We start from the raw sequence: 15915 nt of genomic DNA on the forward strand, positions 1-15915 counted from the left end.
TCCACAGGAACTTGTGCAACAAGCTCCATATCCTTGACCAAGGCTTTTCACATCTCACCACAATATAAATCCTGCTCTAAGCATAAAGTACATCAGTTTTATCAGAAGTCTCTCACTTCAAAGGGAAACTGCAGTGGAACAGAGCATTAAACAGATCCATGGGGCTCATAAGCATTTATAAGCCTCCTAAAATCAAAACTCTTACAGTTCATCTTCTCTGTTAAAAAAAAGACTCTGTTTTAACTTCTTTTTTTTTAACAGTGAATTACAGCAAAGCTCACAGTGAAGATAATTCAGGGATCTTGGTCACTCTCATGCACTGAGGGCAGCCCAAAGGAGCAGCATCCTCCCACAGGTGGTGGCTCCCCCCAGCCTTTTGCCCAGCTCAGTGTCCCCCAAAAGTGCCCTCCCCCAGCCCAAACCTCAGCAGTGCCCAACACAGAGGGCAGTGAATCTCCTCAGCCCTGAACCTCCAGGCAGCCACACCTCAGGCTGTCCCCACTGCCACGAGGCAGCTCCCTGGGCAGAGGACATGGAGCTGGGAGTTTTGACAGGTTGTGGGCTCTCCACAAATGCTTATTATGGGGTAATTAATGACAAGCACTAATTGTCACTCTGCCTCTGCTGTGAAGTGCAGTGTGCTGCTCCTGCATGCACGAGCTGAGTAAGCTCGGCAAAGCCAGAGGGTCAGGGCCAAACACAACCAAAACCCATCACATGGCACAACGGTGAAGCATCACACACTCCTTCATTCCTTATTCCCTTGGGTTTTGTCTTTTCCTTTAAAAAATTAGTAAAATTAGGCTTTTAAAATTCATATTACAAGTGAGAAATTTGATAGTGAAGAATGTGGTTGCATGCAAAACTCAGGGTATTTATTCCTTCAAAAATAATGTGTGAAAACTTCCGATCGATTAGTGCTGCCAATGCAAATTGTTTTTACTAGAAATGACATGATAAAATGTTACACAGCAGGTGGGAGCTCCATTACTAAATGCCCAGAAGGAAACCAGATGAAGATTTTTTTTTTTGTCTGCTGAGAATTGGCCATTATTATAATTGAATAACTTTTTTTTTTAAAAGAGGTACTGAGCAAAGTTTTCATGACCTTAATTGCTTCACATAACTTCCCACATTACATGCTATTGTTTTTCCTATCCTAAGTGTCACTTGATATTCATGACAATTCATAAAGACTATCATTTGTGATAATTGATGTCATTAACATGCAATCTTTGAAGGCCTTTCTGTAATCATTAGCTACACCATACAGGATATAAAATCAATGATCTGAACTATGTCATTAATAATAATAAGTTAGGTGTGAGTGAGTTTTTCACCAAAATACAAATTCTTTAGGTTATTTAATTTCTATTATCACTCTAGAGAAACAGTAACCTTAACATAAACCAAAGTTTCCATATGACCCAAGACATTTATTTAATGTCTGCTCCTTTTTTCCTTTAGTTGGGGAAAAGTTGAAATTATTTTCTATACACCATGTAAAACATTAGTCCCAGATAAATTAAGATTTCACTGTGGAAACACTGAGGGCCAAATCTGCTCTACTGTAATTACTTAAATAAAGTGTTCTGAGTACTGAAAAAAATTCCTGTGGTCTGAGACAGAATGAAACCAGTAAAATTTTGCCACTAACTTCATGGATATTGCAGAATTTCCCTAATTTCCTCCTCTTTTCCATAAAACTCTGGGGGACTTTGCATCCTGCCTGCTGTTCTCTGCAGAAGGTGCAAACATCAAGGGAAAATAGTATAAAGGAAATCATGCAATATCCTCATTTTTGTACTGTCTCTTCCAGTACCTTTTCTCTCATAAATCAAATCACAGATGGGCTTTACCTGCTGTCCATACTCTGACTTGGCAGGGAGGAAAGAGATCACTGAGTCACCAGATTTAACTCCAGCTACTGACAGTGGGAAGGGGACTCCTCCTTCCCAGGCCTGTACCTGGGTCTCACAGAGATGGGACACTGGAGACACTGCCCAAAGCAGCAGCAAAAGGCAGCCCAGGACATCACACCTGCTAAATGCCCCTCATGAGCTGCCTGACCTCCACTCTGAAGCTGGTTTAGATCTCGTTCTTTAAACAGAAACATCACATCGGTGTAGCAATTCCCAACGTGGGAAGAATGATGAGCTCTGATTCTATGATATCAGAAGGCTAATTAATTACTTTATTAAGCTATATTATCCTAAAACTATATTACACTATATTATGCTAATAAGAACTATCAGTAACTAGAAAACCCGTGATTCTCTTTGCGGAGAGTCCTGACACAGCTGTGACCTAATTGGTCAATCAATCCAAAACACCATCACTAGAATCCAAGAAATCACCTTGGGTAAACAATCCCTGTACCACATTCTACATGTGCAAACAACGAGCAGCATTGAGATAAGAATTGTTTTGATTCTCTTTTCTCTGCTTCTCTCAGGAGAAATCCTGAGCAAGCTAAGTCTCTCTCTGTTCAGAGGACATGTGAATACCACAACATCAGGCTTTTTTTTTTTTTTTCTTTCCAGCTGAGAGAATAGATGGACCCAGAAGGCAGAGGTTTCCTGGCTAAATACTGCCTGGAGGTATAAAAAAAGAACTGTAAGTGCTATTTTCTCCTGTGAACTCTGAGCCGGAGCTGTTGACCCTTCCTGCTCTGGGTCACGCCGGTGTTTTAGGTTGCAGCTGACGAGGGCAGTGTATCCTCAGCGCACCCAGGGCAAGCGGTGGGCAATAGAGCCAGCACAGCTCCCAGCTCCCGGGGAAGCACAGCACAGGAGGACATGGAAGCTTCACCCTGAGGAGTAGCAACAGCAGTTATAGGGCATGGTCCTGGGAGAGGCTTTCTCCAGGAGACATGCTGGGGAAGGTGACCTGTCCTGAAGTGAGACCGCTCTGGGCACCCTCCTGCCCACCCAAGGCTGGATCCATCAGCCCAGCCCTTGTGGGAGGCAGTAGGAAGGAAAGCAGCTCTGAGAAAGCAAAGGGAAAGCTCTGAATCTGCCCTATCTTAGCAGGAGGTGCTAACATGCCCCAGTCAGGTGCAGAGCATTCTTGGCAGTCATTTTATCCCCATCCATATATTACATGCAGATCTCAAGCTCTGATTTCTAATGCCTCTTCTCCTCTTGACTGAAAACTCCCCAAAATGACAGCTTTATAAGAAAGATGTTGCTGAAGACAAGATCTGACTGACAACATCTTTACAAATGAGGGGCTGTCAGGCAGAATGCATCTTGATTTGTGGATTTGCAGAGAAAAATGTTTAAAATGTTTACTCCTAAACTCAGCAGATTTGCAACAAAGAAATTAAAATATATTAAATCCTAGGAAAGTTTAGTGTCATTTTATGAGAACTACTTTAAAGAATATTACCTCATTACATAAATAAGAGTTTGTTGTTTAAGACAATAATTACCAGTGGCAAAAGCAGCAATGCCTGAAAAATCATTGACATCAACACCACTGACAGAGAGTGTGTCTGCTTTTGCCTTGGAGGAATATACCAGTAAAGACCATTTTTGTTGTTTCAGAATACTAAAATTTGTCCAGGGAAGCTTCTCCTGAAGAAATGCAGTTTCTCAACAGAAAGTTTGTGTTTCAGAACAGCTTCTAATTAAATAAATGGTTGTTCTGGAAATCCAGTCTGTCTCTGGCCTCTGCCAGGGGTTTATTAGATGGGCAGGGATTTCCCTTTGCAGGTCCCTATCCATGAACAGTATTACTCCTGAGCATTTCCCCTGCCCCATGCCCCCAGGGAGGCTCCCCACTGCCTCTCCTTGGCTTTCATGTGCACACCCAGAACTGGACACTCACCAGCACAGGGTGACAGAGGGAAGCTGAGGCTGAAATTGGGGTGCTTGAATTTCCATATTTCATTTCCTTCAACACGGTGCAGAGTTTCTGTTTCCATCAGACATCAAGATAACTTTGACCAGGCTATTTTTATTTTGTAATACATTTTTTCATTGCTGCATGATCCCCTCTTCTTGCCTTGAACTGAACCACAATGAGTTATCTCCCTGTTTTCAATCATCAATTCTTTGGGGAAAAAGAAAACAAGGCAATCACACAGCAGGGACAAGAGCATCTTTTTTTTTTTTTTTTTTTTTTATAAAGATCTTCTGCATGTTTTTCTGTGAGGCTGGTTATATTCTCATCTCTTAGTAAGAAGCAGAAGACCATTCTCAGGAGGCTGAACTGGCATTTGGGCACCTATCAAATCTGGATTTCACTAAAAGTCATTTCCTTGCAGTCTCCTTGAATTAATTCTGGTGGCTGACACATGACTGTCCCCGCTCACTACAAAGTCCATTTCAAACCTCATAGAAACTGCATTCCTGGATCATTCTTGAAAGCATAATTGTGTTCATTCTAAATTTAATTATTTTAATTGCCAGCCAAAAGAACTTTCTTTCATTACACTCACGTAAAGCTTATCATTTCCCCCCTCCTACAGTCACTAACCAACTCACATAAAAGAAAATACATTAAATTGATTTTCTTCCATAGGAAATGCATCAAGGAATGGAGAGGATTGATTTCCCTCCATAGGAAACAAGACATAAATGTTTTTAATCCAGGTGCTGCATTCAGTTACCATGTACAGTATGAAAAACTGTGCCATAAAAATGAAATTAAATGCATAATAGCATGGGAAAATCTTCCCTCATATTATCTTAAAGTATCCATTTTTTTTGGGCAGGACACAAAATAAACCTTTAAGCATTACCTACGCTGATCTATTTTCCAGTGGGTTCTAGTACTTATTTATGCACCTTTCTGGGATGCTCTTTGGAAAGAACCATGTTTCATCATCTCTCTCCGATTTCAGTGAGCAGACTTGGAATGCAATGTACTCACTAAATTTGAGTAAGAGTGACAAATCTCACCCTGTGCTGTGGCAGACTGCACTCTTCCATCAAGTATCAATCCCGTGAAGATTTATAACTGAGGATATAACTCACAGCCTCCTTTAAAGTTTGTATCTCAAGGCTGTACCATCCTTGACGTTGAAATCATCCATGCAGATTTTACAGGTCAAAGCTGTAATTACATAAAATTTTAACAAATCTTGTGGCCTGTATAAGGTGAAGAGAAGGCAAAGTTAGAAATACCAGATTCAAATATTGCAGTTTCCAGCTCAACTATTCCATTAAATCTTGGGCTTATCCTTAGTGAAAATACATTAGTTATTATGTCCTTCTGAGGTCATTATCATGGACATGCTGTTGTTGAACTGAAGGATTTCCCCATATTTTTCATTGAAAAATAATTTCCAGCAGCTCTTCTCTTCTGCACTGCAGGCACAAGGGGACGACAGTGTTCAATGATGTCCATGCCCACGGGAGGTGCTGAGTGCACCAAGGGGTGATGTGTGTTCATGCAGAAAGGATCCATGTGCCATCACACCCTCACTCTGGGCAGGCAGCAGGAGCCAGGGAAATGCAGCAGAAATGGCCTGTGCACCAGTGCTCCCAGTAAAGGAGGGATATTCACTTGCTGCAGACTGGTTCACTTCTGAGCCTTCTGTTGCATTGAACACAATATTTACATTTCTCTTTCTCTTCAAGCCCATTTCCCTGGTCAGTAAACACTAGATCTTCTTTGATCAGTATTCAGCAAAAGCTGTGCAGATGTCATCTTTTTGATTGGCGTTTTCTGTATCTATAAACAAAATCTCAGCAAAAGTTTGACTCTGTTCTGTCTGCCAGAGAGGGACCCAGTTATTGGTTTGGATGTTAGGCTTTTATTGAAAGACTGATTATCTTTGTATCTAAATTGGCAGAAGATATCAATAAAAAACTTCCTATCTTAGCATAGATGCAAGCAAGATCCTCTTCCCACGGTAGCATGTTGGCCAACAGCAGTCATGACTTCATGGCTCTCTGATAGTCATTTTCTGCCATTGAAAAATAGAGATCAGTTTTAGATCAATAGTTCTGAAGTCAAATACATGGAGTGCCATTATTGAAACTGGAGATCAAATGCAATTTCTAGGATCCCATTTTTAATTGTCCAACAAAGTATGTAATCCTAATTTTTCTAATTGCCTTTTGCCACTAATGTACCAGAAGTGCCCACATGTAATCTCTGTCTGGTTTTGATTTCAGGGAATGACAAAACCACAGAATGGTCAGGTTGGAAGGGACCACAGTGGATCATCTGGTCCAACCTCCATGCTCAAGCAGGATCATCCCAGAGCACATTGTCTGGGATTGCTTGCTTTAGCCGTGTATTCATGTCCTGGTTTTGCATGGGAGGTATTTACAGAAGTGATGGAACCAGGACAATTTACCATATCTAAGTTGTGCAGATGGCATGAAGAAAAAGCCCCACCAAGGTCAGGAGTAGTCTTTGAGCTGTGCTGTAAAGGGAACCAGAAATGTTGGTGAGAATTCACCCACCACTCACTACATGTGTAGCTGGTTTGTGCTCACTGTGTCAATGTGTCACTCCCAAATATGCAGGTAGCTGTGCAGCCTCTGCAAAGCTTTTCCTCATTCTTGTAGCCCCTACACTAGTTTTACTACCTTGCCCAGAGTTTTAATCATCTGCCTTTCTAGTGTTTTCTCAGAGATTTTGACTGCCTTTGCATTTTTTACCAGAGCTCAAATAGGCTCCTTGACAGGCTTTAATGACAGCTACTCAAGAGGTGTTGGTTGAGTCTGCTACAAGAGTACTGTTCCCATTTGATATTCATTTATAGACCAAAGGTTAAATAAATCTACAAGATGCATTCAGGGATGCACTGTCAGCCATGCTGGTGCAATATTCCAATCTCATGCTGGAAGATTTCCACACTTATATTGGCAAGATCTCCCATAACAGAGAAGAACTACTCTGAAAATAAGAAAATGCCTTTTGCCTAAGATTTTTCATGTCCCTAGGTTTATAGGGATACACAGGATCCAGCCACAGTTCCAAAACTTGCTCCTTCTTGCTAGTTAATGGCTTGTTCCTGCAGGCAGAAAGCCAGACCCAGAGCATTTGTCAGACCACAGTACATTAAGGCTTATCTTTTACCTGTCTGTGCTGCTGGCCAGGAGCATGTCTCCCCGAGCTCAGTTCCAAGGAATAGGCTAATTTCTTTAATTGATTCCTAATCTGAAAGATGCCTTCCTAGGAGTAATGAAGGGAAACAGTGCTTACGCCACACCTGCTTGGTTTATGGTCTCCTATTCAATATCTTCACAGAAAGAAAATGTAACAACACTTGAATTCTTTTGCCAATGAGACACGGATGATAAACTCTCTATTCCTGCAAGAATTTTAACACATCAGTAAGAATCAAACAGTTAAAGCTGAATTCACATGAGGAGCGGGTTACACCACTGGAAAGCAAAAAGAATTGCAAAATGTTTGCAGACTTCACCCCTCCTGTGGTTGATGCCCAGCATGGTCCCCATTCCTGTCAGAAGCAGTAGCTTGTGGTTTCTATAAGCCCCTGTAGACTAGAATTCTATTTATCAGATAGTGTCTCACACCCACCTGTGTGTCTTTGTTAGACACGTTCCTGTCTGTACAACAGTGCAACAATTTAACTGGACATGGAGCTATTGATGCCCAGGACAGGAATGCAGGACACAAAGGAATGAGCCATTCTGGATGCTCCTCATTCTCCAGTGTCTTTTCAGAAAGTGCCCTTATCCTAACCTTCAAGTTATCAGTGGCTTTGCTTACCCTAGAGATTTCCCATAGCAGCAGGATTAAGGTTTTTGTCAAAATGTGCTTTACAGGTGACAAGACACCTCATGTCACACAGGCTCTCTGACCAAGGGGCAGCACTTCCTCACTGACTTGAGCAAGATATTTCACTGCATAAAAGCCTCTCTGTCAAATAGAGGCCAAGAATAAGGTTTTGGCCATCCTTTTTGTGTACAAAACTTAGGGACTATAGAGCAAAACCACATGCAAAACTTACAATGAGCTGTTTAATGATAAAATATCACTGCACCATTGAGAACAATTCCTGGTAAAGCTGTCACGAGCTGCTGTCAGCTTCTCTGTGTGTTCTATTAATCTGTTACTGCTGCAAATGTGATCCTTGTTTCCTTGTTTTTCACACGTGGCATCTTGTCATAAACTTTGTCCAATCTTTCAGCAAAACAGTAATTATCTTCAGTTATTCATTGTGGCATAAAAGGTCCTGACCCCCCCGAAGAGGATCTCCAGCCATGGCTCACTTGTAAGTAAATATAAATGCAAACAACTTAAAACCAATAAGAAGAAAGACAAAGTTTGCTTATTCTACCATGGCTACTTATACTGCCTGTGTTCATTTCTAAAAATAACATTGCTGCTTTATAGTTCAGAGGAGGCTGTAAATTAACCAGCACTGCACTGGATATATGCACAGTTACCATTTGCCATTGCCAACCACATATAGATTTCCAATAAACAGGTCTCATTCATTGCAAAAATTAGATAATTGAAACTATCTATTTGCTTCAAGGCTGTGGTCTCAGAGGTAATGCTTCTGTGTTGCCACGACAAGTGGGAGACAGCAGCCATAATTCACTTCCACAATACTCTCTGCCCTTTTTTTTTTTTTTTTTTTTTTGTCAGTAATAAGCACATTTTATGAGATACTGGAGATTATGAGTTGACTTTTGCCCACAGCTCTTCTGCCTGAGGAACTCCCCTTTTTCCCCTTTTACTATCCCTTACCTCAGTAGAGGTATTTAAAAATGGTAAGAGAATAGAATCTTGTCAGAAACAGCAATCTCAAACTACTCTATTATCTTTTCCATGCTGCAGATTGCTAACTGTTGATTATTATACAGAATCTGAAAGAAATGCATTTGTGTTGGGAAATGTATAGCAAACACTGCCAAACAAAGTTTCATGCAGCCCTTTCCATTGAAGACTAACTTATCTACTGAATACTAATTCGATATCTTTGCCTGTCTGATTAAAATCCTAGGGTTGAAAACATGTATTTTGTGTTAGACTGTAGCAAAGTAGAAGAGGTAGAGAAAGGTTCAACTCATGTACAATGCTTGGATCACCATCAACAAATAAATAGCTCTAAGTGTATATCTCCACTTTAAACAGAAAAAAAAATCAGAATTTAGTTTCCTATTTACAAAATGTCTGTTTGATTTTCTCATCATAATTTTCATCCAGTGCTACAACATATTAACTGACTTCTTGTTACAGTAAAAGTCCACTTAGTAATTCTAACAAACCTGTATTCATCATGAGGAAATGTGGGATGGACCTTGCACTTGGAATTTTGTTAATTTTTTTTTTCAGGATAGTCATTGACATTACATGCTCCCTAACTGAAAATCAGTCAAATATATCCCCTAATAGTTCAGGGAGTTGCTGAGTGGATGATCCATCACCCATTTCCCAGACACAGAGCTATTCCTGAGCCACTGCACCTTGTCATCTGACAGACTGCTGCTCACATCCCTGTGAGGCAGTTTATAAAATCTTATGGAGTCACTTTTCTACTTAATGAAGCAATGTGGAGATATCAGACATTATTTATACCACATACCACTAGCTTGAAACCAAAATAAATCTGCAACAAAATCACATCTGCATTTTTCTCAGAAAAATTAAAACAGAGCTGGTCAGGAATTTATAAGGGAAAACTCTTCTCTTGTTTTAATGCACGAATTGCTGGCAGCTGGATGTGCCTTGCATTTGTAAACCAGGGAGAAGAAGAAACTGGTTTGTGTTCCTGTGCTACCTGGGCCTTTTCCCACATCCTTGGGAAGCTCCATAATCACAAAGATAACAGAAACTTTGGACTGGGTGTTTGTCTCAACCATTTTCACATAAAGGAGAGTTTCAGCCTAATGCAGAAGTGCTTCTAAATTTATCAGATTCCCTCAGATTTCTGTGTCTTGAAAAGCAGTTTTCTTGTACTACCGTGAGTTTAAACCCCAACATCTTTGTCAAGCTGGTTTTTTAGGTAACTGTCTGGTGTTCCCACAAGCAGCCTTTGCTCTGCACTGGTGACATAACCAGAGCTCTGCAGGAAAGACATGCCAAAACCAAAGAAAGTGGCAGGAGCGAGTGTGGAGCAGACTGAATTTGGTCCCTTCTAACGAAGGACTTCCTGCTGAAGCATCCCTAAGAGCAGCTCACCTTCACTGCTCTCAAAGGGAACAAGATTTTTTGCAATCTGTTAATAAATATGGCTGCTCCAAAGGAATACTTCACCCCTATTATCATATCGAGTCCCAAAGGAAGAGGATAAATGAGGGTAATGCTGGCAACTGCCCAGGCTAAAAGGGCAATATCACTCAAGAGATGTCATCAATTGCTACAGGGGGAATATTTGACTGAGTAACTCAGAAGCATCAAGGTCTTTACCCTTAAAATTATTCTATACTTCATGTATCATTTCCAGCCATGTTCTGCGTCATTCTCTTCATGATCGAAAATGATCTTTTTACTTTTACTAACAATATTTAAACCAAGATGTACCTGCAGGGAAATACATGACTGCTCTGCAAGAGAGCACTTCAAATATTGAAATTGGCAAGTCCTTTATCCATAAACCAAGAGATTTGTTGCACTTGTTAAAACTGAAATATGCAATACTGAAAAAGAAGGATATCATTATAATTTATGGAGAGAGCATTCAGTAAACAGTATGATTCAAGTTGTTTGTATATGCTGCTTTAAATAGCCATTCTTTTGCATGGAAAACTCTGAGTTCAAACAGAACAAATGAAGAACTGGAATTCAAGTTGGTGTTTTATTCCATATAATGACCATTCAAATAGAAAAATCTCTACTGATTACATTCATTTATGGGCCTTGGTAAGCATAAGAAAGTATTTTAGCTAATTTATGAAGATTAGAATAGTCATGACTTATAGGAAACAATTTATACAAGCAGTTCTAAAATATACTTTTAGATTAGGAAAGATCTAAAATTCTGGCAGTGTCTGAATTAGCAAAGAGAAGACACACAATAGTATTGATTAAAATTTGCATAATATCTGCTTAATTAAAAAAAGCAGTGTTATATATTGCAGCCAATAGATTAATCCACTTTTCAACCAATTTTAAAAGAATAACGTAATTGTAGATCAGAAATATTTTTTTCCTACAAGCAATTTGCCAAATAAGGGCTAAAATGTAAAATATTTTTTCCATTAGTTTTAGGTAATTGAAATGCAAAGTGCTAAGCACTTAATCTTTCCAGGCAGGAAAAGCTGCCTGCTGTCAGATTTTATTAAGTCTTTTTGCTGCTCTTTGTATAGTCAATAACAAGTGTCTAAACCCAGGAAATGATGTAGAGGTAGTGTTCAAAGGTAAGGATATGATAAGGTGGTGTTTGCATTCAGGATAATATGAAAAACTCCAACATGTACACAGGAAGATTATTTTCCATGTCAACTAATTAGCATGTTTATTGGAAGCATTAATTATTCTGACAACTGAGGAGATTTTTAAGTGTGTTAACTCTTCATATGCTCATTTCCTACATGCCTTTCTTGGCAGACTCTTTATATGTTTATATTAATAAAGTTAAAAGAAACAGTTCTTTCTAATGTGTGCTAGTAAGTAAAAATAAATTCTACCATGAATAAATGAGTTTCAGAACAAATCCAAGACAAATAAAATTCTGACAAAAATTAGAAAATCCTTGGCACCTTTCAGGAGGTGGCCTCCCATTTGAGTGCATGATGCTATCTGCACCTCAGAAAAATCATTTAGATTTAAGCCTACAGCTGAAAATGGCTTACAAGATCTCAGATATCAAAGCAACCAGTAAAGACAGGTGCAGGTCCATGCCCACTTGACAAATAAACAATGCAGCTTCCTGATGTGTCCCAAAAGGCAGCTCCTGGAAGCCCAAAACAGGAAATCCCTCTTGCAGTCAGGTTGCAGTTCCTCTCCCACACAGAGATGGGCTCCAGCAGCATCTCCTGTACTTTGGCTCTGGGACTGGGACCTGCTTCCAAAAGCCTCCTGCCAAAACCTGTGCTGCCACAAAGCACAGCTGGGATTGGCAAAAGTGATGGGGAGGGTTTGGGAGCTGATGGCTAAGCAAAGCTAAGTTCTGACAAGATAAATAAAAGCATTGTCAGGTTTGATGATGCAATCCCAGTGCAACACTTAAGTAAGGGTTTGGTGTTGGATCTGTTCATAAATTAAATAATTTGGCATGTAGCTTTGCTTAGAGCAACCACTGCATTGCCAGGACCACGCTCTCCCTCCAGCCTCTTCCCCAGGGCCATTTATTGCTCTGAAATTTTTAGAGACAAATAATCATTTTCACTATGCCCAAAAGCACTGCTCAGAGCCATATTTTCCTGTCTCAATCTCACAAATCTGTTCCCTGCAGAAGGAAAAAGGAAATCTTTGTTTTTCTAGTCTTTGTAGTGTGGCAGAGCACAGCTTTTTGAGAGCAACACAAATATGCCCTATTTTCTCCTATCTTTCTTCTTTCCCATTATTTTCTTTCAACTTTATTTGCAATTTTTCTTTCTTTCATTTCCTCTAGTATTTTCCCTGCCTACCTTTCTTGTACTTTAACCATCCTATTCTCTGTTCCATCTCTTTAAACCCATATCTGAGTCAATCTTCTTTCCTGACTTCTCACTTTCCCTCACTTCTCTCATCTCCAACTTTTCCTTTCACCTTTATCTCTGCACTGGGGCCTTTCAGTACACACTGCACACCTTCTCCTTCTGCCACATACATGCATCAAATTATCTGCTATTGGCATATGAATGCATATGCAATGAAAACAGGGTGTTTATCAATAGCTCAGAGTTGCTGATCACTGAGGCTTTTTTTACATCACATTTAGTGTTTTTTCTTAAGATTTCTTCCTGTTACTCCTGTGTCTATATTGCAAACAAGCAAGATAGGGACCTTTGTCTATAACGCACTTTGAAAAACTTCATATCTAGGGCCATCACCTAGCCTTTCTTTTTCTCCTGTCAGCTTCTCCTGCCTTCATCTTCCTCTGAAAAACTAAACAGATACAGATCTAATTACCAGTGTCTCAGGCCATCATTAGCAAAGTAGACACAGAGTGAATTGAATATCACTTCAGGGAGATCATTACTTGAACAATCCCACAAAACCCTTTAATATACCTTGCTTTGAAACTGCACCTCCAAGCATTTGGCAAGAGCTCAATAACACACTTTTGAGGCTGAATAATTTTGGATGCAAACAGAGAATTCAAGAATCTGCATACAAAATTAAAAAAACTCCTAAATCAAGATAAAACCCAAAGAACAGCAAAGTGGCTGTGGGTGAGCTGATAATGGTTTCTATCAAGAAATAAAATCTGACAGAGTTGTTAACTGTGCACAACTCTGCACTTCAAAGCAGCTCCTGACCTGGCACAAGGTGAACAGCACTCCAGTGACTTCAGTTATCTGTAAAAAGCTACAACTCAAGGGTCATAATTTTATAACTTTAGGGATATTGGGACAAAGGTAACTATAGTTAACTACTAGAGACTCATCTGCCCTTCTAGGTGTATCAAAATCTATATTATTGAGATATAATGATATTATATCTAATATTAAATCTGATATTAAATCTGTCACATACTGAATACAGACAGCATTGATTATGAGATTGTATGGTTTTCAGACATGTTCCAATCACATTTCTGGGTGGTAGCAAAATCAGTCCAAAAGGAAAAAATAACTGAAACAACTGGTTTTTAAATAGAGGAATAAAGTTTAAGAAGAAAAGTGCAAATCTCATAGAATAACAAACAGAGAGCTTGCTGGTAGATTTCTTACTATTATGATTGAGTTAATTTACTTTTAGCACTAAAATATACCTTTTGTATGAGATAACTGATAACTTTTGGCTACAAAACTGGTTCCTTCCCATGGGAAGAAAGGGAGATCCAAGCCAACAATGGAGAACTTCAGCCAAAATACTATTTCCCAAAAGACTGGAAATATCAAAGGGTAAAATAAATTGCCAAAAAAAATTACTGGCTTGATATTTAAAACTGCTGAGCATCTGCAAGTCCCATTTAAGTCACAGGGAGCTAAAACCATTGACCACCATTGTAAATCAGGCTGGATAAGTGGCAGGACCAATAAGAAGCCTGGCTTACCAAAGAGATTTCATAAGCTAATGATGTGAAATAAGAGCTCTCACTTGAGCTTACTGGCAAAAGAATATAATACAGCTTAACAAGAAAGCTCTCAGAATCTATGATACAAACATTTACCAATTTTTTTTTGAGTGTTTTCTTTTACAGAAGACTCACTTTCTCTGTCATGTTTCTGATAAGGAAGGCATTTCAATGACAAGTACAGGATTATATGCAAACCAAACCTGTACAAATAAAGCAGTATTCAAGAGAAATTTTAATAAGAATTTATATGTGTCAAAACTTGCCTCAGTGATTTTACTTTTAGCTTTGTTTTTTGCTTTTTTTTTTTTTAAGGATGTACTGAAAATAAAGAGGAAAAAAACCTCTTCAGAGTCCTTTGACACTGACATGCTTAGGGTTACAAAGACAAGGGAGCATCATATAATTTTCTACTGGATGGTACCATCCAAGGTGTTTGAACATCTCTTTACACCCAGGTCATGCTATTTTCACTTGTCTGGACACCTCTCAGCACAGATTTGTGAAGAATACCATAAACTGCTAAAATCTTTGGGCACAGTGAAGTAACAGTTAAGCATTTCAGTGTTGTCTGAAATGAAATCCAAGGCAACTGCTTTGAAAATCCTTGCAGTCTTGGAAAGAGTAAAAATTATTTCAGGAGCATTCATCAATATGTTCAATTTCTTTTAATGACACATAGGCCACTGCAAATTGTTGTGTGTTTTGTCATTGGATGCACTGAGAAGATCTGACTACTGAGCTGCCATTAAATTAGAGCTACTCATGTGGAAAAGTGTCTCAAATTGGCCTTTTTTTTTTTTTTTTTTGTAAGGAGAAAGAAATGTTTTTGTTCCTTCCTGTAATTTGTCAGAGCCACACAAATCTATTACATGGCTTGACACATTTTTGAAGAGTAATTTCTGATAGAATTCATAAGAGAAAGATGAATCCACATCTCAAGACATAAAGACATCTCAGTGAAATATTGTGCAGATCATCCTGTGCACATGCAAAATTAAGTGGACATTTTCCTTGCTTCTGTACAAATGATTTGTACCATTTTTCCACTGTTTTCCATTCCCAGACCCCTTGGAAGAACCCTCTAGGGCAGAAGAGAATTTGCTGCTACCAGCCACAGGTTTTCCAGAAAACCCACCCAGGTCAACCTACTTCAAATACTCTGGGGGCAAGCCTGGAAAGGGAGAGATGAGACAGCCTCTGGTACAAGATGGAGTTTTCAGAAATGACTCTCTGGCTGCAGAAAATCCTGGGAAAATGAAGACTGAGTCACTTGCTGACTAACAGTTTTGAAACCTTCACCTTCAGTGAAGCAGTGTAAGACATCTGAACTGAGGGAATGATCCCTCTAAGCACTCTATACACCCCTGGATCAGTATTTTTCAAGTGAACAATTAAAAAGAAAGAAAAACTCATTCCAGCAAGCTGGCAGCACTAACCTGGCTTCACTGGTGATCATCCAGGCACAGCACATGGGTCTGTGAAACTGTTTGAAAGAGCTCCATCTCCAGTACACACTAAAAACCTCCATGGGAAAACACGAATTCAGCTGGAGCTTGATAATTTTTTGACCACTTTTCTGATAGGTCTGATGTCAGAACCCAAGGTGTCCCTCAGACACTCTTGGATGTTCCAAATCAGAAGCCTCTGAGACCCTGGCAGGCAGCCGGAAACCCCTGTGGTCTTGAATTAGACCCATGGAACAATTTACCAACCTTGCAGGAAGAACAAGAAATCTGAAATATATGGAGTAGGGAGAGAATCAGAGAAATTTTTATTTGCCACAGTTGTTCTCTGCTGTTAACATTTTC

The sequence above is a fragment of the Vidua chalybeata genome, chromosome 7 (assembly GCF_026979565.1).
Source record: "Vidua chalybeata isolate OUT-0048 chromosome 7, bVidCha1 merged haplotype, whole genome shotgun sequence".
NCBI classification, from domain to species: Eukaryota; Metazoa; Chordata; class Aves; order Passeriformes; family Viduidae; genus Vidua; species Vidua chalybeata.